Consider the following 25,483-nt stretch of genomic DNA (forward strand, 5'->3'; position numbering starts at 1 on the left):
ACTAGTATCGACTAAGAGCAGTACCATCTTCGAAAACAAAAACACCAAAAATGGCTTATTCTTTTTTGAAAAAATAAGACACCTTAAAATCAAAGGAATTAAAGAAATCGTAGATCTTGCGCCACTCTATACAAGATTTATTTTAAGGTTTTCAGCGAAGCAAATGATTTAGTTTTAAATGAGGAGTTAAAAAAAATGAATTTAGTGGTATTTATACCAAAAGACTATGTGGAATCCTATGGAGTAATTAAAGGGGTGCCCCTCGGTTTTTCTGAGAATGAAATTATGGATAATATTACTTCAAACACTTACTCAATCCATCAAAATTTTTCGCTGTTAGATAATTATGAAAAAAACTATCCAAAACTAGACATAAATGAGGAAAATGTTCAAACCAAAAACGTTAAAGCAAATGAAGTTTTAAAAAAACACAGTTATGGGAGCAGGTTAGTGCAGAGACCTTTGGTTCCTACACAAAAACCCCCCTATCACTTAGAATCATATACCAGCGATTCTAGTAATCACGTACCATTTTTTGAAAACAAAGAACTAAAAGAAAACAAATTTACTATTCAACAGATGGTTGACATGTTGTCTCCTTTAGTCGACTCAAATGATGTGTCACATCCATCAAAAAAAGTGACCAGTACAAATGATTACAATATGGAACATAATGCAGACAGAAAAATGAACAAACAGAGAGAAACGAACCTTTTTAAAACATCTAAATAAATATGAAATTTTTACAACATAACATTCAATCTATTAAAGCCAATAAAAACGACCTAGTATTCTACTTAAACAATGAAAACTTCGACTTTGCCATTCTGGCTGAAGTTTTCTCTCACGATCTCCGTTTTAGGAAACTAGCTAACTTCAATATGTTAGAAAAACATAGAGAGGACGGTTATGGAGGAGTGGCGATTGCCTACAAAAAAGAATTAAGAGTTAAAAGACTGATATATGAGACAGAGCAAGATATAATTATAGCAAGAACCATCAACAACAAAGATAAATTTCTTATCACCTCAGTATATTTTGAACCTTTGTTGTCTCTTGCATCCTTCAAGCAAGCGATTAACAATCTCCTTGAATATTTAGATGCATTCGGAAAAGTCATAATTGCAGGAGATTTTAACGCAAGACATACCTTTTCTGGAGACAAAACCAACAGTGGAAAGGGAACTTTTCTCATGCAAGCTATGTCAAATGCTGGCTACAGTCTAGCAAATGACCACAGTCTCACATTCAGAAGACACATCGACTCAACATCAGGGTCTGTACTCGATTTAACTTTCACAAAGGGGATTCATATAGAGAATTGGAGATGCGAAAAGTTTTACCTAGGAGGCAGCCACCATCACCCAATAACCTTTGAAACAGCAGGATATCAACACAAACTCAAAACTTTCCTTGCCAAAAACAGGCTACTGAAAAAGCTAAGCCAGTTTGAGGCCGACAAAGATATGGATAATTTAGCGAAGAACATCCAACAGGAAATAAAAGCAGCTACTTATGAAATCAAAAACAAATGTCCAAAATTATGGTGGGACGAGAATTTAGCCAAATTATTCAAGGAGTTTGCAGAGTCGCAGAAGAAGGCAGCTTCAGAGCCCTCCTTTCAAAATTATTGTTCTGCTGTTAACTTCAAGGTTAAATGGAAAAAATCTGTTAAAATTGCCAAAAGAACTAGCTATGCCAGGAAGTTAACAGAGTTAAATGTAAAATCGAACTCAAGAGAAGCCTGGAGATTCCTCAGAAATCTAAAAAACTGTCAAGAGGACACCCCAGAAATTTTCGACCCTGACAAAGCTGGGCCATACCTGGAATTCCTTAACGAACAAATAACCTCAGAAGCAAAGGATGTAGACAAAGAAATGTACTCAACCAAGAACAATGAAAATCCTTTCTTTTCCTTGGAAGAGTTAGAGGCTGTGTTAGTCAGAAACAGAAAAACGGCAGGAGGAATAGATCACATCACATACGAAATGCTGAGTGCTCTTAACACTAGTATAAAGACAGAACTTGTACATTTTTACAACCGTCGAGTGGCTATGTGCGATTTCCCAGTCGAATGGAGATCTATCAGAATTGTACCAATACCGAAAAAAAAAATGGATCTGACTGACTTAAAACATTTTCGACCCATATCCCTCATTTCGGTTCTAGCCAAGACAGTAAATGGCATGGTGAAAGCCAGGCTGGAAAAGCATATACAAGATAACAAGATTATACTCTACAGATCTTATGCATACCAAAAAAACAAGTCTGCAGCGATGTGCATAAATGATGTCATCAATGTGGTAGCGGCAAAGAAAAAGAACAAGGAACACGTTACTCTTGTGGTTGTTGACCTCAACAATGCCTACAATTGTGTCAACCTGAAATTCTTAAAAAGACTAATGGAAAATGAGTGTTTTCCTAAAACATACATTGACTGGATCATCAGTTTTATGTCTATGAGACTACTGAAAATAGGGGAAGCTGTTCAGGTAGTTCAGGGAGGAATCCCACAGGGCTCTTGTCTGTCGCCCCTCCTTTTTAATGTATACACAAAAAGACTACATCAGATCTGTGATAGAAATACTCATATGATGCAATTTGCAGATGACTTCGTTATAATCTCTCACAACAGAGAGTTTACTGTAGCGGTTGAAAACCTTAATAAAAAACTAAATGACTTTAACCTTCTATGTGGTGATCTCGGTTTTAGCTTCAATCCAAGCAAATCTGCAGCAATGAATGTAGGAAAAAGACAGGTCAGAGCGGTAAATATTTCTGTTAGAAATGTGCCTATACCAAATCGAAAAGATATCCGTTTCTTAGGCAGACTGATTAGCGCAAACATGTCAAATGTCAGTCATGTAAAAATGGTTAAAGAACAAACAAAACGAGGGGGAACGTTGTGAGTTGCTGCGGACACCGCAACTCTACGGTTATACCCGATACTAAGTCAGTATGGCTCTCCTCCGGCAGACGCCGCTAATATTAAACGACACGACAAAGAGTGCGTGCGAGAGAGACAGAAAATCAGTCTGAGCGTGACGTCGGGCCACTGCAAATTGATTTGTTCCTATTGGCTATAAAAATGATCTGATCTGATCCAGATTCAGCAATCTGATAGATATGGTCATTATCTATGATTCTGCGTTTTTAGTTTTCTCGAATGTGCAATATTGTGGATGCAACAGATTTTCGTCCTTTGTGTGGGCGGAAGGGGGTGGGGTGAAATTTTGAGATACACGTTTTATAGTAAGATCTAACAGGAGTGCGGATACCAAATTTGGTTACTCTAGCCTTAATAGTCTCTGAGATTTTTGAATATCCCCAGATTTTCGTCCTTTGCGGGGGCGGAAGGGGGTGTGGCGAAATTTTGAAACAAACTCGTCTCGGTCAGATATATTAGGAGTGTGAATACCAAATTTGGTTGCTCTAGCTTTTATAGTCTCTGAGATCTAGGCGCTAATGTTTTACTCTAAGCAAAGCCGCCTATGCTACGTGTGTGTTAGAGAGAGACAGGGCGAGAAAAAATGAAATTGTTTTCTTGATGCTGGCTATAATAATAATACGATCCAATTCAGATTCCGCAGTCTTAAAGATATGGTCATTCTCTACAACTCTACGTTTTTGGTTTTCTCATATCTTTAAAATTGTGGATGCCACAGACTATCGTCCTTTGTGGGGGCGGAAGTGGGCGGGGCGAAGTTTTGAAATATTTTTGTAGCAGTGACATATCACAGAAGTCTGGATCCAAAACATCGTTGCTCTAGCTCTTATAGTCTTTGAGCACTAGGCGCTGAAGGGGACGGACAGACGGACGGACGGACAGACAGACAGGGCTCAATCGACTCGGCTATTGATGCTGATCAAGAATATATATACTTTATGGGGTCGGAAACGATTCCTTCTGGACGTTACACACATCCACTTTTACCACAAATCTAATATACCCCAATACTCATTTTGAGTATCGGGTATAAAAATGCAACAGACTCCTCCAGCTTGCGACTACTATCAAATCAGGTCTAAAACCTAAAACAAGTACCAACATCTTCAAAGCTTTTATTAGAACAAAACAAGAATATGCTATCACAAGTTTTTCAGACATGGGATCTGGAACAAGTAAAGATATAGAAATAGCGCAAGCTAAATCACTCAGAAGGTGTGTTGGGGTGCCACCTGACACAAGCAAACACGAAATTTTTGTCCTCGCTGGTGTAATGCCACCTGTTTTCAGGGCGAAATGGCTTACAGCCAAAGAACTGCTTAAAATTAAAAGGTTCAATCCAACAATGTTTGACGAGCTAATACGCTCAAAAGCGGATACGAGTTACACACGTACTTTAAGAGAATTTAATTCCATCTTTGTAAACACTCAAGAATGTGATACATGTAACAAAATCCATGTATTAGATAAATTTTTAACTAAGGGTAAAGAAGAATACTCGAATGAAGAAATAAAAACTATATTTAATGAGATTCTGAACAAGTACAGAAAGGACGACTGGAACATTCTATCAACAGATGCCTCAGTTACAGAAAGTACATGTGGCATAGGAATAGTAGAATGGCCTAGTGGAAATATCCACAAGTACAAAATAGAAAACAGATTATCCTCAGTAGGTGTCGAACTCGTAGGACTTAAAAAGGCCTGCGAACTATGTCTTAAATATAATTACAAAAAGGCTTTGATTTTAAGTGATGGATTAGGAGCTATTAATTTAATTAAAAATAAGAATACAGACTCGTACCTAGTGAATGATATTCACAACATAATTAACCAATCAGACATTCAGAAACTTGACATTCTATGGGTCCCTGGTCACAAGGGTGTGGCCATCAACGAAAAGACTGACATAGCAGCAAAGGCTGCTACAAGTGAGGGGTTTACAATAAATATAAAATACAGCTACAAGGAGGCTCAAAGAGAAATTAGGAACTTTTTAGTTTACAAATGGAATGAGGACTACAGGACGAAGTGTAGGACGAAGGGATCCAGCCTCATAGACATATTTCCAGACATACCCAGTAAACCCTGGCATTTTTCTCTTAAATGGAATGCTAAAAGCATCAAGACCATTAACAGACTTATGACGGCACACACATACGACAAAGTCTTCCTACACAGAATCAAAGCAATTGACTCAAATATCTGCGAAACGTGCAATGTAACTGAATATGCCGAACACCTGATCTTCGATTGCCAAAGATTTGCCGGGCTCAGAAGGAAATTCAAAATCTTTAAATATTAATTTACATCAATTATTAATAAAAAAAGAGCCGCTACATCTCAGAGAGCTGGCAATCTTCATCAAAACTGCTGACTTAAACTTTTGACCCCTTTTTTCTTCATCATGTTATAAAGTAATTTCAGTTTATTTTCTAAAACAGTTAAGTAATTTTCCTCTTTTTTTTTATATACCGACCTGTCAAACTCGCCAAACTACATCACCAGTATCTGATCAATGTGGCTACAGTGCTACGCTAAAAATTCCGATCATCCTTAAGATGATTTAAAAGCAAAAAAAAAAAAAAAAAAGAGGGGGAACGTTGTGAGTTGCAGCGGACACCGCAACTCTACAGTTATACCCGATACTAAGTCAGTATGGCTCTCCTCCGGCAGAAGCCGCTAATATTGAACGACACGACAAAGAGTGCGTGCGAGAGAGACAGAAAATCAGTCTGAGCGTGACGTCGGGCGCTGCGTAGCCAGGGCAAATTGATTTGTTCCTTTTGGCTATAAAAATGATCTGATCTGATCCAGATTCAGCAATCTGATAGATATGATCATTATCTATGATTCTGCGTTTTTAGTTTTCTCGTATCCTCAATATTGTGGATGCAACAGATTTTCGTCCTTTGTGTGGGCGGAAGGGGGTGGGGCGAAATTTTGAGATATACGTTTTAAAGTGAGATCTAACAGGAGTGCGGATACCAAGTTTGGTTACTCTAGCCTTAATAGTCTCTGAGATTTTTGAATATCCCCAGATTTTCATCCTTTGCGGGGGCGGAAGGGGGTGTGGCGAAATTTTGAAATAAACTCGTCTCGGTCCGATATGTAAGGAGTGTGGATACGAAATTTGGTTGCTCTAGCTTTTATAGTCGATCTAGGCGCTAATGTTTTACTCTAAGCAAAGCCGGCTATGCTACGTGTGTGTTAGAGAGAGACAGGGCGAGAAAAAATGAAATTGTTTTCTTGATGCTGGCTATAATAATAATACGATCTTATTCAAATTCTGCAGTCTAAAAGATATGGTCATTCTCTACGATTCTGCGTTTTTTGGTTTTCTCGTATCTTTAAAATTGTCGATGCCACAGATTTTCGTCCTTTGTGGGGGCGGAAGTGGGCGGGGCGAAGTTTTGAAATATTTTTGTAGCAGTGACATATCACAGAAGTCTGGATCCAAAACATCGTTGCTCTAGCTCTTATAGTCTTTGAGCACTAGGCGCTAATAGGGACGGACAGACGGACAGACGGACGGACGGACAGACGGACAGACAGACATCGCTCAATCGACTCGGCTATTGATGCTAATCAAGAATATATATACTTTATGGGGTCGGAAACGATTCCTTCTGGACGTTACACACATCCACTTTTACCACAAATCTAATATACCCCAATACTCAATTTAAGTATCGGGTACAAAAAAAAAAAAAAAAAATTGCTTTCGGTTGAATACTAGCTAGCAACGACTATCAGCACTGAACACATATTTTTAACCGATAATCTAATCAATTTTATATAAAAGTGGCTAATTTTAAGTACCATCTTTATTGGCATTGTTTATAAAATAAGGTTTCAATAAAAAATGTCAACAATTTCCACTAAGTTTATTTCTTTACATGGTAACTACCCATTTGCTACATATTAAAATCATTTTTATAAAGGGGTATATGTGTACTTTTCAAAATTGTTGGCCCGTTCTTTTCCATATAAGCCCCATGGAAGCGCCAGTGTGAAAAACCCCCGTTATGCATATTTTTAAATTCCTTTTTTTTATATTTTTGAAAACATTGAGATTTTGATGGCAAGTGATCAAGATTTCGATGATTTCCCGCATTAATAATCGATGTGGCTCTAAATTGCATTTTTACACGACTTCTACATTGGGGCATTGGCTAAGAGGGTGAGTGCATAACCTTAATATACTGGAAAATACTATGGAAAGTATTTTTATATTTTGCAAGGTGTGTGAACCAGACATTGTGGCAAGAAAATTAGTGTACTAAGTGACTTGGCGATCAAATATACGTTCTGAAATATGCCACATATACCCACTTAAGACCCCTCTATTTAAACAGTCATTGTAGATACCTCCTATCCCTTCTTTTACTCACAAAAAAAAACCCACTATATCCACGATTTTCACTATTTTCGGTGCAATATTAAAATACCCCTTTGGCATACAATAGGCTAATCGTTCTGTGATTTGATATTATTAGCTTGCTAGGACTTTATAGCTGAACATGAAGTTTATCCGATTGATAGATTATTTTTATAAAATAGTAGCCAACTTTTGCTAGTCATTCTTATTGGATTTGTTTAGAATTTTCACGAGTTTTCAAAGTGAAAATTTTGAAAAATATACCGCTAAAAATTATTGTGTAAAAAAAGCACTACTTTTAAAAAAAACTGCATACAAAATACCAGATTAAATTGTTAAACAAATTCCAAGTCCCCAATCTATCAAAAAAAGTTTCCTTGCCAGGTAAAAAAGAGGTAAATATTATTATTATTAGTATTATTTTCCGCGGTCTAACTAGAGTTGTTATGCAGTTTAAATAAAGGGGCTTAAGTGGGCTAAGTTCGTTTTTTCATCGGTATGGCACGCTGAAAAGGCGCCATTCTTAAGAAGCGTCCCTCCATTTTTTTTTAACTCCTAAATAATTACATTGAGCATGGGAAGCAGTTGGATCTTCCAACAGGACAACGATCCAAAGCACACCGCACATGTTGTGCGTGATTGGTTGCTGTATTATGCCCCAAGACAGCTTAGTTCACCACCCCAATCTCCAGAACTTAACCCAATCGAACATCTTTGGGACATTTTAGAAAGATTGGTACGGAAGTATAACATCAGTAGTCGGGAAAGCCTCAAAACCGCCCTCATTCGAGCTTGGGCCAAAGTTCCGCCCACAACAACCGAAAATTTGGTGGCATCGATGCCCCGACGACTACAGGCTGTAATAGATGCCAATGGTGGACCAACCAAATATTAAAAGTATAAAAAGTATTAATATTAAGATGACTTTGAGACTATAATACAAAAGCATAGAGGCTGTATGTACACTTTTTTCCGTGAACATTTTATGTTTTTTCGTTGTAACTTTAATATACATAATTTTTGTTTAAGTTTTTTTTCTGAAATAATAATAACTTTAAGTGTCCTAAATAATGGCATACCAACTTTTTTAATTTTCATTGCGAAAACCCGAAATATTGAAAAATCGGTGCTGTATGTTGACTTTTTTCCTTGACTGTATAAACAATAACTCATATATTTGATTGCGCGTTGTGTGTAGTTCTCCTCTCCTTTCTTTAATATTCTTGGGCGAGAAAAGCGATTAAAAATACACCGACAACCGACAAGGCAGGCAGAGCGAGAATTGACAGGCGGTGGCGGCAGCGGCGAACCGACACCGACAGAGAGGGGAGTGTGTGCGTGCGTGAGCGAGCAAGCGCAGCGTTGCCAGCAGCATTTATTTAGCTAACTTAACCGATGACATCGTAAATTCACGGAAAAGCAGGTAGGACAAAAGCAATTAAGCATTGGCCTTCCATGGGGCAGAATCGGGGTAAACCTTGGCGTTTCAAACCGATTGAATGTATGTGGTTTTAACAGGAATTTAATTTTACAAAGTAGGGCGTGTGTTCTTGCTGCTGGCAATGCTCTTGCCGTGACGTTGTTTGTTTTAGTTTTTTTAACCCCAATAAACACACGCACACACTTGTATTTATTCGGCGAATTTCGTGGGGTGTCTACTGCATTTATTAATACATATTCCAGGCTCTGTCGCAGCTGTCTAAAGACGTATTCTCTTTCTCGACACTTGACACACACTTGATAAAGTTGAATGCTTATTTTTGCTTACTTTTATTATTCACTTTTATTTTCATACGTGCAATGGTAAACAGACACTCAGAAATATACCGAAACTACGTCACAAATTTCAAAATATGCCGAAAATATACTGACGTATTATTTGCATTCAAGCTGAATCAAATTGCTTTCGGTCACTTCCTTTTCATCAGCGAGCGAGACCGGTCGTGTTTTTTCTTAACAGTCTGAAAAGTGACTTTTTCCAAGCAACAAAGGCTTAATTAAAAGTGATTGTACAAATTGGATCATTGTTTATTTCATACAAATCTTCATCAATATATAAATTATTCCTCTTTTCATTTCCCAAAGGAGAGGTAAGTCTTTGGCAATCTAGTTAAACCAGCAAGTATGGCGGACGCCGGTCACTCGGTGTCTGCCAAATTGAAACCCCCTGATCAGGTGGCAAAAAGCGGCAAAATTCAAACCCAAAAAACAATAGCAAAAAACTTCAGTGCTTTGTGTTCAGGTGTGAAAGAGGACATATTCGACAGCTTGACTAACGAAAAGTACCCAGCAAAAAAGATGCGCAAGGAACAAAAAAGCGACAACACCAATACAGTCATAAATAACAAAATGCTGATAGACGATGACAGTAACAAAATGGTGGAGGCTTCTGACGGTGTGACCGTTCACAATTCTCACACAAATGCCATAAATGGTTTTACTGGAAATATTGAAATGACTAAAACACTGAATATAAATACTAATCCGATTATAAACCCATCAAATGTAGGTATCGAAAGAGAAACAGTGTTGTATAGTGAGTGCCACATCGGTGATGCGGCTGTACTAGTATCGACTAAGAGCAGTACCATCTTCGAAAACAAAAACACCAAAAATGGCTTATTCTTTTTTGAAAAAATAAGACACCTTAAAATCAAAGGAATTAAAGAAATCGTAGATCTTGCGCCACTCTATACAAGATTTATTTTAAGGTTTTCAGCGAAGCAAATGATTTAGTTTTAAATGAGGAGTTAAAAAAAATGAATTTAGTGGTATTTATACCAAAAGACTATGTGGAATCCTATGGAGTAATTAAAGGGGTGCCCCTCGGTTTTTCTGAGAATGAAATTATGGATAATATTACTTCTAACACTTACTCAATTCATCAAAATTTTTCGCTGTTAGATAATTATGAAAAAAACTATCCAAAACTAGACATAAATGAGGAAAATGTTCAAACCAAGAACGTTAAAGCAAATGAAGTTTTAAAAAAACACAGTTATGGGAGCAGGTTAGTGCAGAGACCTTTGGTTCCTACACAAAAACCCCCCTATCACTTAGAATCATATACCAGCGATTCTAGTAATCACGTACCATTTTTTGAAAACAAAGAACTAAAAGAAAACAAATTTACTATTCAACAGATGGTTGACATGTTGTCTCGTTTAGTCGACTCAAATGATGTGTCACATCCATCAAAAAAAGTGACCAGTACAAATGATTACAATATGGAACATAATGCAGACAGAAAAATGAACAAACAGAGAGAAACGAACCTTTTTAAAACATCTAAATAAATATGAAATTTTTACAACATAACATTCAATCTATTAAAGCCAATAAAAACGACCTAGTATTCTACTTAAACAATGAAAACTTCGACTTTGCCATTCTGGCTGAAGTTTTCTCTCACGATCTCCGTTTTAGGAAACTAGCTAACTTCAATATGTTAGAAAAACATAGAGAGGACGGTTATGGAGGAGTGGCGATTGCCTACAAAAAAGAATTAAGAGTTAAAAGACTGATATATGAGACAGAGCAAGATATAATTATAGCAAGAACCATCAACAACAAAGATAAATTTCTTATCACCTCAGTATATTTTGAACCTTTGTTGTCTCTTGCATCCTTCAAGCAAGCGATTAACAATCTCCTTGAATATTTAGATGCATTCGGAAAAGTCATAATTGCAGGAGATTTTAACGCAAGACATACCTTTTCTGGAGACAGAACCAACAGTGGAAAGGGAACTTTTCTCATGCAAGCTATGTCAAATGCTGGCTACAGTCTAGCAAATGACCACAGTCTCACATTCAGAAGACACATCGACTCAACATCAGGGTCTGTACTCGATTTAACTTTCACAAAGGGTATTCATATAGAGAATTGGAAATGCGAAAAGTTTTACCTAGGAGGCAGCCACCATCACCCAATAACCTTTGAAACAGCAGGATATCAACACAAACTCAAAACTTTCCTTGCCAAAAACAGGCTACTGAAAAAGCTAAGCCAGTTTGAGGCCGACAAAGATATGGATAATTTAGCGAAGAACATCCAACAGGAAATAAAAGCAGCTACTTATGAAATCAAAAACAAATGTCCAAAATTATGGTGGGACGAGAATTTAGCCAAATTATTCAAGGAGTTTGCAGAGTCGCAGAAGAAGGCAGCTTCAGAGCCCTCCTTTCAAAATTATTGTTCTGCTGTTAACTTCAAGGTTAAATGGAAAAAATCTGTTAAAATTGCCAAAAGAACTAGCTATGCCAGGAAGTTAACAGAGTTAAATGTAAAATCGAACTCAAGAGAAGCCTGGAGATTCCTCAGAAATCTAAAAAACTGTCAAGAGGACACCCCAGAAATTTTCGACCCTGACAAAGCTGGGCCATACCTGGAATTCCTTAACGAACAAATAACCTCAGAAGCAAAGGATGTAGACAAAGAAATGTACTCAACCAAGAACAATGAAAATCCTTTCTTTTCCTTGGAAGAGTTAGAGGCTGTGTTAGTCAGAAACAGAAAAACGGCAGGAGGAATAGATCACATCACATACGAAATGCTGAGTGCTCTTAACACTAGTATAAAGACAGAACTTGTACATTTTTACAACCGTCGAGTGGCTATGTGCGATTTCCCAGTCGAATGGAGATCTATCAGAATTGTACCAATACCGAAAAAAAAAATGGATCTGACTGACTTAAAACATTTTCGACCCATATCCCTCATTTCGGTTCTAGCCAAGACAGTAAATGGCATGGTGAAAGCCAGGCTGGAAAAGCATATACAAGATAACAAGATTATACTCTACAGATCTTATGCATACCAAAAAAACAAGTCTGCAGCGATGTGCATAAATGATGTCATCAATGTGGTAGCGGCAAAGAAAAAGAACAAGGAACACGTTACTCTTGTGGTTGTTGACCTCAACAATGCCTACAATTGTGTCAACCTGAAATTCTTAAAAAGACTAATGGAAAATGAGTGTTTTCCTAAAACATACATTGACTGGATCATCAGTTTTATGTCTATGAGACTACTGAAAATAGGGGAAGCTGTTCAGGTAGTTGAGGGAGGAATCCCACAGGGCTCTTGTCTGTCGCCCCTCCTTTTTAATGTATACACAAAAAGACTACATCAGATCTGTGATAGAAATACTCATATGATGCAATTTGCAGATGACTTCGTTATAATCTCTCACAACAGAGAGTTTACTGTAGCGGTTGAAAACCTTAATAAAAAACTAAATGACTTTAACCTTCTATGTGGGGATCTCGGTTTTAGCTTCAATCCAAGCAAATCTGCAGCAATGAATGTAGGAAAAAGACAGGTCAGAGCGGTAAATATTTCTGTTAGAAATGTGCCTATACCAAATCGAAAAGATATCCGTTTCTTAGGCAGACTGATTAGCGCAAACATGTCAAATGTCAGTCATGTAAAAATGGTTAAAGAACAAACAAAACGAGGGGGAACGTTGTGAGTTGCTGCGGACACCGCAACTCTACGGTTATACCCGATACTAAGTCAGTATGGCTCTCCTCCGGCAGACGCCGCTAATATTAAACGACACGACAAAGAGTGCGTGCGAGAGAGACAGAAAATCAGTCTGAGCGTGACGTCGGGCCACTGCAAATTGATTTGTTCCTATTGGCTATAAAAATGATCTGATCTGATCCAGATTCAGCAATCTGATAGATATGGTCATTATCTATGATTCTGCGTTTTTAGTTTTCTCGAATGTGCAATATTGTGGATGCAACAGATTTTCGTCCTTTGTGTGGGCGGAAGGGGGTGGGGTGAAATTTTGAGATACACGTTTTATAGTAAGATCTAACAGGAGTGCGGATACCAAATTTGGTTACTCTAGCCTTAATAGTCTCTGAGATTTTTGAATATCCCCACATTTTCGTCCTTTGCGGGGGCGTAAGGGGTGTGGCGAAATTTTGAAACAAACTCGTCTCGGTCAGATATATTAGGAGTGTGAATACCAAATTTGGTTGCTCTAGCTTTTATAGTCTCTGAGATCTAGGCGCTAATGTTTTACTCTAAGCAAAGCCGCCTATGCTACGTGTGTGTTAGAGAGAGACAGGGCGAGAAAAAATGAAATTGTTTTCTTGATGCTGGCTATAATAATAATACGATCCAATTCAGATTCCGCAGTCTTAAAGATATGGTCATTCTCTACAACTCTACGTTTTTGGTTTTCTCATATCTTTAAAATTGTGGATGCCACAGACTATCGTCCTTTGTGGGGGCGGAAGTGGGCGGGGCGAAGTTTTGAAATATTTTTGTAGCAGTGACATATCACAGAAGTCTGGATCCAAAACATCGTTGCTCTAGCTCTTATAGTCTTTGAGCACTAGGCGCTGAAGGGGACGGACAGACGGACAGACGGACGGACGGACAGACAGACAGGGCTCAATCGACTCGGCTATTGATGCTGATCAAGAATATATATACTTTATGGGGTCGGAAACGATTCCTTCTGGACGTTACACACATCCACTTTTACCACAAATCTAATATACCCCAATACTCATTTTGAGTATCGGGTATAAAAATGCAACAGACTCCTCCAGCTTGCGACTACTATCAAATCAGGTCTAAAACCTAAAACAAGTACCAACATCTTCAAAGCTTTTATTAGAACAAAACAAGAATATGCTATCACAAGTTTTTCAGACATGGGATCTGGAACAAGTAAAGATATAGAAATAGCGCAAGCTAAATCACTCAGAAGGTGTGTTGGGGTGCCACCTGACACAAGCAAACACGAAATTTTTGTCCTCGCTGGTGTAATGCCACCTGTTTTCAGGGCGAAATGGCTTACAGCCAAAGAACTGCTTAAAATTAAAAGGTTCAATCCAACAATGTTTGACGAGCTAATACGCTCAAAAGCGGATACGAGTACGTGTGTAACTTTAAGAGAATTTAATTCCATCTTTGTAAACACTCAAGAATGTGATAGTGTTAACACATGTAACAAAATCCATGTATTAGATAAATTTTTAACTAAGGGTAAAGAAGAATACTCGAATGAAGAAATAAAAACTATATTTAATGAGATTCTGAACAAGTACAGAAAGGACGACTGGAACATTCTATCAACAGATGCCTCAGTTACAGAAAGTACATGTGGCATAGGAATAGTAGAATGGCCTAGTGGAAATATCCACAAGTACAAAATAGAAAACAGATTATCCTCAGTAGGTGTCGAACTCGTAGGACTTAAAAAGGCCTGCGAACTATGTCTTAAATATAATTACAAAAAGGCTTTGATTTTAAGTGATGGATTAGGAGCTATTAATTTAATTAAAAATAAGAATACAGACTCGTACCTAGTGAATGATATTCACAACATAATTAACCAATCAGACATTCAGAAACTTGACATTCTATGGGTCCCTGGTCACAAGGGTGTGGCCATCAACGAAAAGACTGACATAGCAGCAAAGGCTGCTACAAGTGAGGGGTTTACAATAAATATAAAATACAGCTACAAGGAGGCTCAAAGAGAAATTAGGAACTTTTTAGTTTACAAATGGAATGAGGACTACAGGACGAAGTGTAGGACGAAGGGATCCAGCCTCATAGACATATTTCCAGACATACCCAGTAAACCCTGGCATTTTTCTCTTAAATGGAATGCTAAAAGCATCAAGACCATTAACAGACTTATGACGGCACACACATACGACAAAGTCTTCCTACACAGAATCAAAGCAATTGACTCAAATATCTGCGAAACGTGCAATGTAACTGAATATGCCGAACACCTGATCTTCGATTGCCAAAGATTTGCCGGGCTCAGAAGGAAATTCAAAATCTTTAAATATTAATTTACATGAATTATTTATAAAAAAAGAGCCGCTACATCTCAGAGAGCTGGCAATCTTCATCAAAACTGCTGACTTAAACTTTTGACCCCTTTTTTCTTCATCATGTTATAAAGTAATTTCAGTTTATTTTCTAAAACAGTTAAGTAATTTTCCTCTTTTTTTTTATATACCGACCTGTCAAACTCGCCAAACTACATCACCAGTATCTGATCAATGTGGCTACAGTGCTACGATCAAAATTCCGATCATCCTTAAGATGATTTAAAAGCAAAAAAAAAAAAAAAAAACGAGGGGGAACGTTGTGAGTTGCAGCGGACACCGCAACTCTACAGTTATACCCGATACTAAGTCAGTATGGCTCTCCTCCGGCAGAAGCCGCTAATATTGAACGACACGACAAAGAGTGCGTGCGAGAGAGACAGAAAATCAGTCTGAGCGTGACGTCGGGCGCTGCGTAGCCAGGGCAAATTGATTTGTTCCTTTTGGCTATAAAAATGATCTGATCTGATCCAGATTCAGCAATCTGATAGATATGATCATTATCTATGATTCTGCGTTTTTAGTTTTCTCGTATCCTCAATATTGTGGATGCAACAGATTTTCGTCCTTTGTGTGGGCGGAAGGGGGTGTGGCGAAATTTTGAAACAAACTCGTCTCGGTCAGATATATTAGGAGTGTGAATACCAAATTTGGTTGCTCTAGCTTTTATAGTCTCTGAGATCTAGGCGCTAATGTTTTACTCTAAGCAAAGCCGCCTATGCTACGTGTGTGTTAGAGAGAGACAGGGCGGGAAAAAAATGAAATTGTTTTCTTGATGCTGGCTATAATAATAATACGATCCAATTCAGATTCCGCAGTCTTAAAGATATGGTCATTCTCTACAATTCTACGTTTTTGGTTTTCTCATATCTTTAAAATTGTGGATGCCACAGATTTTCGTCCTTTGTGGGGGCGGAAGTGGGCGGGGCGAAGTTTGGAAATATTTTTGTAGCAGTGACATATCACAGAAGTCTGGGTCCTGGAGTAGGTAATTTGGTGGTTGTGGAAGGGAATATGGATCGCTTCCAGTATAAGAAGATATTGGAAGAAAATTTGGAAACATCGGTGGATACATTGAGCCTGGGAAGCAGTTGGATCTTCCAACAGGACAACGATCCAAAGCATACCGCACATGTTGTGCGTGATTGGTTGCTGTATTATGCCCCAAGACAGCTTCGTTCACCACCCCAATCTCCAGACCTTAACCCAATCGAACATCTTTGGGACATTTTAGAAAGATTGGTACGGAAGTATAACATCAGCAGTGGGGAAAGCCTCAAAACCGCCCTCATTCGAGCTTGGGACGAAGTTCCGCCCACAACAACCGAAAATTTGGTGGCATCGATGCCCCGACGACTACAGGCTGTAATAGATGCCAATGGTGGACCAACCAAATATTAAAAGTATAAAAAGTATTAATATTAAGATGACTTTGAGACTATAATACAAAAGCATAGAGGCTGTATGTACACTTTTTTCCGTGAACATTTTATGTTTTTTCGTTGTAACTTTAGTATACATAATTTTTGTTTAAGTTTTTTTTCTGAAATAATAATAACTTTAAGTGTCCTAAATAATGGCATACCAACTTTTTTAATTTTCATTGCGAAAACCCGAAATATTGAAAAATCGGTGCTGTATGTTGACTTTTTTCCTTGACTGTATAAACAATAACTCATATATTTGATTGCGCGTTGTGTGTAGTTCTCCTCTCCTTTCTTTAATATTCTTGGGCGAGAAAAGCGATTAAAAATACACCGACAACCGACAAGGCAGGCAGAGCGAGAATTGACAGGCGGTGGCGGCAGCGGCGAACCGACACCGACAGAGAGGGGAGTGTGTGCGTGCGTGAGCGAGCAAGCGCAGCGTTGCCAGCAGCATTTATTTAGCTAACTTAACCGATGACATCGTAAATTCACGGAAAAGCAGGTAGGACAAAAGCAATTAAGCATTGGCCTTCCATGGGGCAGAATCGGGGTAAACCTTGGCGTTTCAAACCGATTGAATGTATGTGGTTTTAACAGGAATTTAATTTTACAAAGTAGGGCGTGTGTTCTTGCTGCTGGCAATGCTCTTGCCGTGACGTTGTTTGTTTTAGTTTTTTTAACCCCAATAAACACACGCACACACTTGTATTTATTCGGCGAATTTCGTGGGGTGTCTACTGCATTTATTAATACATATTCCAGGCTCTGTCGCAGCTGTCTAAAGACGTATTCTCTTTCTCGACACTTGACACACACTTGATAAAGTTGAATGCTTATTTTTGCTTAATTTTATTATTCACTTTTATTTTCATACGTGCAATGGTAAACAGACACTCAGAAATATACCGAAACTACGTCACAAATTTCAAAATATGCCGAAAATATACTGACGTATTATTTGCATTCAAGCTGAATCAAATTGCTTTCGGTCACTTCCTTTTCATCAGCGAGCGAGACCGGTCGTGTTTTTTCTTAACAGTCTGAAAAGTGACTTTTTCCAAGCAACAAAGGCTTAATTAAAAGTGATTGTACAAATTGGATCATTGTTTATTTCATACAAATCTTCATCAATATATAAATTATTCCTCTTTTCATTTCCCAAAGGAGAGGTAAGTCTTTGGCAATCTAGTTAAACCAGCAAGTATGGCGGACGCCGGTCACTCGGTGTCTGCCAAATTGAAACCCCCTGATCAGGTGGCAAAAAGCGGCAAAATTCAAACCCAAAAAACAATAGCAAAAAACTTCAGTGCTTTGTGTTCAGGTGTGAAAGAGGACATATTCGACAGCTTGACTAACGAAAAGTACCCAGCAAAAAAGATGCGCAAGGAACAAAAAAGCGACAACACCAATACAGTCATAAATAACAAAATGCTGATAGACGATGACAGTAACAAAATGGTGGAGGCTTCTGACGGTGTGACCGTTCACAATTCTCACACAAATGCCATAAATGGTTTTACTGGAAATATTGAAATGACTAAAACACTGAATATAAATACTAATCCGATTATAAACCCATCAAATGTAGGTATCGAAAGAGAAACAGTGTTGTATAGTGAGTGCCACATCGGTGATGCGGCTGTACTAGTATCGACTAAGAGCAGTACCATCTTCGAAAACAAAAACACCAAAAATGGCTTATTCTTTTTTGAAAAAATAAGACACCTTAAAATCAAAGGAATTAAAGAAATCGTAGATCTTGCGCCACTCTATACAAGATTTATTTTAAGGTTTTCAGCGAAGCAAATGATTTAGTTTTAAATGAGGAGTTAAAAAAAATGAATTTAGTGGTATTTATACCAAAAGACTATGTGGAATCCTATGGAGTAATTAAAGGGGTGCCCCTCGGTTTTTCTGAGAATGAAATTATGGATAATATTACTTCTAACACTTACTCAATTCATCAAAATTTTTCGCTGTTAGATAATTATGAAAAAAACTATCCAAAACTAGACATAAATGAGGAAAATGTTCAAACCAAGAACGTTAAAGCAAATGAAGTTTTAAAAAAACACAGTTATGGGAGCAGGTTAGTGCAGAGACCTTTGGTTCCTACACAAAAACCCCCCTATCACTTAGAATCATATACCAGCGATTCTAGTAATCACGTACCATTTTTTGAAAACAAAGAACTAAAAGAAAACAAATTTACTATTCAACAGATGGTTGACATGTTGTCTCGTTTAGTCGACTCAAATGATGTGTCACATCCATCAAAAAAAGTGACCAGTACAAATGATTACAATATGGAACATAATGCAGACAGAAAAATGAACAAACAGAGAGAAACGAACCTTTTTAAAACATCTAAATAAATATGAAATTTTTACAACATAACATTCAATCTATTAAAGCCAATAAAAACGACCTAGTATTCTACTTAAACAATGAAAACTTCGACTTTGCCATTCTGGCTGAAGTTTTCTCTCACGATCTCCGTTTTAGGAAACTAGCTAACTTCAATATGTTAGAAAAACATAGAGAGGACGGTTATGGAGGAGTGGCGATTGCCTACAAAAAAGAATTAAGAGTTAAAAGACTGATATATGAGACAGAGCAAGATATAATTATAGCAAGAACCATCAACAACAAAGATAAATTTCTTATCACCTCAGTATATTTTGAACCTTTGTTGTCTCTTGCATCCTTCAAGCAAGCGATTAACAATCTCCTTGAATATTTAGATGCATTCGGAAAAGTCATAATTGCAGGAGATTTTAACGCAAGACATACCTTTTCTGGAGACAGAACCAACAGTGGAAAGGGAACTTTTCTCATGCAAGCTATGTCAAATGCTGGCTACAGTCTAGCAAATGACCACAGTCTCACATTCAGAAGACACATCGACTCAACATCAGGGTCTGTACTCGATTTAACTTTCACAAAGGGTATTCATATAGAGAATTGGAAATGCGAAAAGTTTTACCTAGGAGGCAGCCACCATCACCCAATAACCTTTGAAACAGCAGGATATCAACACAAACTCAAAACTTTCCTTGCCAAAAACAGGCTACTGAAAAAGCTAAGCCAGTTTGAGGCCGACAAAGATATGGATAATTTAGCGAAGAACATCCAACAGGAAATAAAAGCAGCTACTTATGAAATCAAAAACAAATGTCCAAAATTATGGTGGGACGAGAATTTAGCCAAATTATTCAAGGAGTTTGCAGAGTCGCAGAAGAAGGCAGCTTCAGAGCCCTCCTTTCAAAATTATTGTTCTGCTGTTAACTTCAAGGTTAAATGGAAAAAATCTGTTAAAATTGCCAAAAGAACTAGCTATGCCAGGAAGTTAACAGAGTTAAATGTAAAATCGAACTCAAGAGAAGCCTGGAGATTCCTCAGAAATCTAAAAAACTGTCAAGAGGACACCCCAGAAATTTTCGACCCTGACAAAGCTGGGCCATACCTGGAATTCCTTAACGAACAAATAACCTCAGAAGCAAAGGATGTAGACAAAGAAATGTACTCAACCAAGAACAATGAAAATCCTTTCTTTTCCTTGGAAGAGTTAGAGGCTGTGTTAGTCAGAAACAGAAAAACGGCAGGAGGAATAGATCACATCACATACGAAATGCTGAGTGCTCTTAACACTAGTATAAAGACAGAACTTGTACATTTTTACAACCGTCGAGTGGCTATGTGCGATTTCCCAGTCGAATGGAGATCTATCAGAATTGTACCAATACCGAAAAAAAAAATGGATCTGACTGACTTAAAACATTTTCGACCCATATCCCTCATTTCGGTTCTAGCCAAGACAGTAAATGGCATGGTGAAAGCCAGGCTGGAAAAGCATATACAAGATAACAAGATTATACTCTACAGATCTTATGCATACCAAAAAAACAAGTCTGCAGCGATGTGCATAAATGATGTCATCAATGTGGTAGCGGCAAAGAAAAAGAACAAGGAACACGTTACTCTTGTGGTTGTTGACCTCAACAATGCCTACAATTGTGTCAACCTGAAATTCTTAAAAAGACTAATGGAAAATGAGTGTTTTCCTAAAACATACATTGACTGGATCATCAGTTTTATGTCTATGAGACTACTGAAAATAGGGGAAGCTGTTCAGGTAGTTGAGGGAGGAATCCCACAGGGCTCTTGTCTGTCGCCCCTCCTTTTTAATGTATACACAAAAAGACTACATCAGATCTGTGATAGAAATACTCATATGATGCAATTTGCAGATGACTTCGTTATAATCTCTCACAACAGAGAGTTTACTGTAGCGGTTGAAAACCTTAATAAAAAACTAAATGACTTTAACCTTCTATGTGGGGATCTCGGTTTTAGCTTCAATCCAAGCAAATCTGCAGCAATGAATGTAGGAAAAAGACAGGTCAGAGCGGTAAATATTTCTGTTAGAAATGTGCCTATACCAAATCGAAAAGATATCCGTTTCTTAGGCAGACTGATTAGCGCAAACATGTCAAATGTCAGTCATGTAAAAATGGTTAAAGAACAAACAAAACGAGGGGGAACGTTGTGAGTTGCTGCGGACACCGCAACTCTACGGTTATACCCGATACTAAGTCAGTATGGCTCTCCTCCGGCAGACGCCGCTAATATTAAACGACACGACAAAGAGTGCGTGCGAGAGAGACAGAAAATCAGTCTGAGCGTGACGTCGGGCCACTGCAAATTGATTTGTTCCTATTGGCTATAAAAATGATCTGATCTGATCCAGATTCAGCAATCTGATAGATATGGTCATTATCTATGATTCTGCGTTTTTAGTTTTCTCGAATGTGCAATATTGTGGATGCAACAGATTTTCGTCCTTTGTGTGGGCGGAAGGGGGTGGGGTGAAATTTTGAGATACACGTTTTATAGTAAGATCTAACAGGAGTGCGGATACCAAATTTGGTTACTCTAGCCTTAATAGTCTCTGAGATTTTTGAATATCCCCACATTTTCGTCCTTTGCGGGGGCGTAAGGGGTGTGGCGAAATTTTGAAACAAACTCGTCTCGGTCAGATATATTAGGAGTGTGAATACCAAATTTGGTTGCTCTAGCTTTTATAGTCTCTGAGATCTAGGCGCTAATGTTTTACTCTAAGCAAAGCCGCCTATGCTACGTGTGTGTTAGAGAGAGACAGGGCGAGAAAAAATGAAATTGTTTTCTTGATGCTGGCTATAATAATAATACGATCCAATTCAGATTCCGCAGTCTTAAAGATATGGTCATTCTCTACAACTCTACGTTTTTGGTTTTCTCATATCTTTAAAATTGTGGATGCCACAGACTATCGTCCTTTGTGGGGGCGGAAGTGGGCGGGGCGAAGTTTTGAAATATTTTTGTAGCAGTGACATATCACAGAAGTCTGGATCCAAAACATCGTTGCTCTAGCTCTTATAGTCTTTGAGCACTAGGCGCTGAAGGGGACGGACAGACGGACAGACGGACGGACGGACAGACAGACAGGGCTCAATCGACTCGGCTATTGATGCTGATCAAGAATATATATACTTTATGGGGTCGGAAACGATTCCTTCTGGACGTTACACACATCCACTTTTACCACAAATCTAATATACCCCAATACTCATTTTGAGTATCGGGTATAAAAATGCAACAGACTCCTCCAGCTTGCGACTACTATCAAATCAGGTCTAAAACCTAAAACAAGTACCAACATCTTCAAAGCTTTTATTAGAACAAAACAAGAATATGCTATCACAAGTTTTTCAGACATGGGATCTGGAACAAGTAAAGATATAGAAATAGCGCAAGCTAAATCACTCAGAAGGTGTGTTGGGGTGCCACCTGACACAAGCAAACACGAAATTTTTGTCCTCGCTGGTGTAATGCCACCTGTTTTCAGGGCGAAATGGCTTACAGCCAAAGAACTGCTTAAAATTAAAAGGTTCAATCCAACAATGTTTGACGAGCTAATACGCTCAAAAGCGGATACGAGTACGTGTGTAACTTTAAGAGAATTTAATTCCATCTTTGTAAACACTCAAGAATGTGATAGTGTTAACACATGTAACAAAATCCATGTATTAGATAAATTTTTAACTAAGGGTAAAGAAGAATACTCGAATGAAGAAATAAAAACTATATTTAATGAGATTCTGAACAAGTACAGAAAGGACGACTGGAACATTCTATCAACAGATGCCTCAGTTACAGAAAGTACATGTGGCATAGGAATAGTAGAATGGCCTAGTGGAAATATCCACAAGTACAAAATAGAAAACAGATTATCCTCAGTAGGTGTCGAACTCGTAGGACTTAAAAAGGCCTGCGAACTATGTCTTAAATATAATTACAAAAAGGCTTTGATTTTAAGTGATGGATTAGGAGCTATTAATTTAATTAAAAATAAGAATACAGACTCGTACCTAGTGAATGATATTCACAACATAATTAACCAATCAGACATTCAGAAACTTGACATTCTATGGGTCCCTGGTCACAAGGGTGTGGCCATCAACGAAAAGACTGACATAGCAGCAAAGGCTGCTACAAGTGAGGGGTTTACAATAAATATAAAATACAGCTACAAGGAGGCTCAAAGAGAAATTAGGAACTTTTTAGTTTACAAATGGAATGAGGACTACAGGACGAAGGGGAGGACGAAGGGATCCAGCCTCATAGACATATTTCCAGACATACCCAGTAAACCCTGGCATTTTTCTCTTAAATGGAATGCTAAAAGCATCAAGACCATTAACAGACTTATGACGGCACACACATACGACAAAGTCTTCCTACACAGAATCAAAGCAATTGACTCAAATATCTGCGAAACGTGCAATGTAACTGAATATGCCGAACACCTGATCTTCGATTGCCAAAGATTTGCCGGGCTCAGAAGGAAATTCAAAATCTTTAAATATTAATTTACATCAATTATTAATAAAAAAAGAGCCGCTACATCTCAGAGAGCTGGCAATCTTCATCAAAACTGCTGACTTAAACTTTTGACCGCTTTTTTCCTCATCATGTTATAAAGTAATTTCAGTTTATTTTCTAAAACAGTTAAGTAATTTTCCTCTTTTTTTTTATATACCGACCTGTCAAACTCGCCAAACTACATCACCAGTATCTGATCAATGTGGCTACAGTGCTACGATCAAAATTCCGATCATCCTTAAGATGATTTAAAACCAAATAAAAAAAAAAACGAGGGGGAACGTTGTGAGTTGCAGCGGACACCGCAACTCTACAGTTATACCCGATACTAAGTCAGTATGGCTCTCCTCCGGCAGACGCCGCTAATATTGAACGACACGACAAAGAGTGCGTGCGAGAGAGACAGAAAATCAGTCTGAGCGTGACGTCGGGCGCTGCGTAGCCAGGGCAAATTGATTTGTTCCTTTTGGCTATAAAAATGATCTGATCTAAACCAGATTCAGCAATCTGATAGATATGATCATTATCTATGGTTCTGCGTTTTTAGTTTTCTCGTATCCTTAATATTGTGGACGCAACAGATTTTCGTTCTTTGTGTGGGCGGAAGGGGGTGGGGCGAAATTTTGAGATATACGTTTTAAAGTGAGATCTAACAGGAGTGCGGATACCAAGTTTGGTTACTCTAGCCTTAATAGTCTCTGAGATTTGTGAATATCCCCAGATTTTCATCCTTTGCGGGGGCGGAAGGGGGTGTGGCGAAATTTTGAAATAAACTCGTCTCGGTCCGATATATAAGGAGTGTGGATACGAAATTTGGTTGCTCTAGCTTTTATAGTCGATCTAGGCGCTAATGTTTTACTCTAAGCAAAGCCGGCTATGCTACGTGTGTGTTAGAGAGAGACAGGGCGAGAAAAAATGAAATTGTTTTCTTGATGCTGGCTATAATAATAATACGATCTTATTCAAATTCTGCAGTCTAAAAGATATGGTCATTCTCTACGATTCTGCGTTTTTTGGTTTTCTCGTATCTTTAAAATTGTCGATGCCACAGATTTTCGTCCTTTGTGGGGGCGGAAGTGGGCGGGGCGAAGTTTTGAAATATTTTTGTAGCAGTGACATATCACAGAAGTCTGGATCCAAAACATCGTTGCTCTAGCTCTTATAGTCTTTGAGCACTAGGCGCTAATAGGGACGGACAGACGGACAGACAGACATGGCTCAATCGACTCGGCTATTGATGCTGATCAAGAATATATATACTTTATGGGGTCGGAAACGATTCCTTCTGGACGTTACACACATCCACTTGTACCACAAATCTAATATACCCCAATACTCAATTTGAGTATCGGGTACAAAAAAAAAAAAAAAAATTGCTTTCGGTTGAATACTAGCTAGGAACGACTATCAGCACTGAACACATATTTTTAACCGATAATCTAATCAATTTTATATAAAAGTGGCTTATTTTAAGTACCATCTTTATTGGCATCGTTTATAAAATAAGGTTTCAATAAAAAATGTCAACAATTTCCACTAAGTTTATTTCTTTACATGGTAACTACCCATTTGCTACATATTAAAATCATTTTTATAAAGGGGTATATGTGTACTTTTCAAAATTGTTGGCCCGGTTCTTTTCCATATAAGCCCCATGGAAGCGCCAGTGTGAAAAACCCCCGTTATGCATATTTTTACATTCCTTTTTTTTATATTTTTGAAAACATTGAGATTTTGATGGCAAGTGATCAAGATTTCGATGATTTCCCGCATTAATAATCGATGTGGCTCTAAATTGCATTTTTACACGACTTCTACATTGGGGCATTGGCTAAGAGGGTGAGTGCATAACCATAATATACTGGAAAATACTATGGAAAGTATTTTTATATTTTGCAAGGTGTGTGAACCAGACATTGTGGCAAGAAAATTA

General features: G+C 38.0%; 1 long non-coding RNA gene across 1 annotated transcript; it reads left to right on the plus strand.

The window, feature by feature from the left end:
* Positions 1 to 15,240: 15,240 nt before the first annotated feature.
* Positions 15,241 to 15,454, plus strand: LOC117191178. Its single transcript, XR_004473963.1, has 2 exons — positions 15,241 to 15,272; positions 15,364 to 15,454. It is a non-coding gene; the product is annotated as an uncharacterized LOC117191178 (long non-coding RNA).
* Positions 15,455 to 25,483: the final 10,029 nt, after the last annotated feature.

Source organism: Drosophila miranda, assembly GCF_003369915.1.
Source record: "Drosophila miranda strain MSH22 chromosome Y unlocalized genomic scaffold, D.miranda_PacBio2.1 Contig_Y1_pilon, whole genome shotgun sequence".
Lineage (NCBI taxonomy): Eukaryota > Metazoa > Arthropoda > Insecta > Diptera > Drosophilidae > Drosophila > Drosophila miranda.